This window comes from Akebia trifoliata, chromosome 13, assembly GCF_017979445.1.
Source record: "Akebia trifoliata isolate Shusen 1 chromosome 13, ASM1797944v1, whole genome shotgun sequence".
Taxonomy (NCBI): domain Eukaryota; kingdom Viridiplantae; phylum Streptophyta; class Magnoliopsida; order Ranunculales; family Lardizabalaceae; genus Akebia; species Akebia trifoliata.
This window is the reverse complement of record NC_141387.1, coordinates 28,244,013-28,246,459: the sequence shown is the minus strand read 5'-3', so window position 1 is coordinate 28,246,459 and position 2,447 is coordinate 28,244,013.

Here is a 2,447-nt window from a genome sequence, read left to right as displayed (position 1 = left end):
TTCAAAAATGAGGATATCTCAATATTAGAAAATCCATCATTTTTTTCAAAATAACCTTAGTGATCAATTTTATTCTTTTGAGGATTTCGATAATTTTCTATCAGTAACTGATAACCCCATCTTAATAGAAGTCCAACTAGGTCAGCTCAATATGCCCTTAGAAAAAAGTATGAATGATCAGTTTTCAAATGAGATAATCCTTAAGAGTCAAGTTGTGTTTCAAATTCCCAATGAGCAAGTTGATTGTACAAATTTGGCCAAGGAAACTGATTTACTATCAGAGAAGACTATTGTCTAAAAGGAATCAAAGATCAACTCTAATTTGTTAATCACACCAATTTCGATCACAACTGATTCAATTTCATATCCCATTCAACCTATCATTTCACAAGATTGTAAAAACCTTGTCTGTCTTACAACTTCCATTCTTTTTAGGAATATGATGTTTTAAAAAGGTGATGACGCTGAGAACTAAGGACAAACAAGGATGTTGATCATTTTACAAAATTATTTGTATGTCTTAACAATGATCCAAATCTGTCTACCTATCATTTGGAATGGGAAGTCGATCGTCGTATCCATAAAATTAGATGCTAGAAAAATTCTTAGAAATCAGACATTTTGATAGGTCCGGCTGAAGACATTAAACTTAGCGTTACTTATGAGGTAACCCATATGTTTTTATTTTTTTAGGATGAGTAGTATAGTTAGAATTTCTTTTTCTTGTAATTATAGGCTTCCACATAGAACCTTAGTTTCTCTTTTTTCAATTTGAATCACAAAAAGAAAAATAGGTACAAGGGTTGAAAAAATTATGAGAATTTTTTCAAAAAATTTATTTTGCATTTTAAAATTTTCTTGAAAAATTTATTTTCTTGAGAATTTTTCAAGGGAGAAAAATTATTTTCTTGGAAAGATTTCACTTAAAAACCCTTAAATCCTAATCCCTTTCTCATTCTCTTCGTCTCCAAGTCAATTTTCAACCAAACCAATGAACTAGCATTACTAGGACTGCAGACTAGTCAACAATTGTTGATTGAGCAACAAAGGTAGATATTGGCCTATATTGAGGAGAAGAAAGCACGTACAAGTGCACAAGCTGTCGAGAGTTCAGATTCAGATTGGGATATCTTTCTTATAGTAAAAAGTTTTTAATTTCTTAGTTAGGTTGTTTTTTTTAATTCTTAAGTGGATATATTTTATGCAAAACTATTTTGGAAATTATCATTGTTATAACTTCCAATCTTTTCAGATCAGTTGCAATAAATTTTATACATTAATACCTAATCTATTTCAAGTGTGATCTAACATTTTTTATATCTTTCCTTACTACTTACATATTGAAAGCGCCCTCGATCCGCGGGGTGCGCGGATCCGCTTTTGATCCTTGAGGTTTGGGAGTCGCCACCTAGTTATTATGGTCTAGGAACCAAACTGACTCTAAAACGGATAAAAATTAATCTACTACAGAAAATCTGAATCCGGGGATCATGTTACGGGGTTGGAAGGTGTTAGGCACCAACCCCGCCCGGTCATTGCCGATCTCTACTTATCCCTAATAAATCTACATCGCTAATGACAAACCTAGATTAAAAAATAATAATAAAAAAAACTTACCTTCGATCTGCAAAAGTGTTATTCCTTCAGATCTAGTGAAAACGGCTCCTTGTACCGTATTCCTTACTTCGTTCTATCTCCGGATCTGATTCCTGATTTTCGAGGTAAGGTATCTCCTTCTTGGATCTGGGTGCTTTGAATTTTTTGTGGATTTTTGGGATGTTTTTGAGAGGTTTTTGGGTGTTTTTTAGGCTAAAATCGGAGTATGGGTGTTAGGGAAGGAGTTAGGGCTCAAAAATTAGGGTTTTGGGGAGGTTGTTGAGGTTTCTTCACCTACTTTTTCTAGGATTTTTCTTTGATACGAAAATAGGGTGTGAAGGCTCCTATTATAAAGTTTTTAGAAGCATTAGGGTTTGATTAGGGCTTCTTTTAGGGTTTCAATTAGGGTTTTGACTTAGTCTTTAGGGTTTTAGGGTTTTGACTTTAGTCTTATGAGATTGACTTGATTAGTTTAGATTAGGATTTTGATTTAGGGTTTTGACCTTAGTCTTATGAGATTGACTCGATTAGTTTAGATTAGGGTTTTGATTTAGGGTTTTGACTTTAGTCTTATGAGATTGACTTTAATACTTGACTCTAGTCTTACTTAATTGACTTTAATTTTGACTTTAGTCTTGCTTAATTGACTTTAATACCTTGACTTCAGTCTTGCTTGATTTACTTTTAATTTTTGGAGAACCCCCCTCTAAAATATCTTTAATTCTTTGGACCTCCAAATGGAGGGGTCCTTAAAGAAATATCCCACGAACCCTCAACAATTTTAGCCGAAAGTCCGATTGATCGATTTTTTAGGTTCAAAATTTTAAATTAATTTCATTAATGTTTTACTT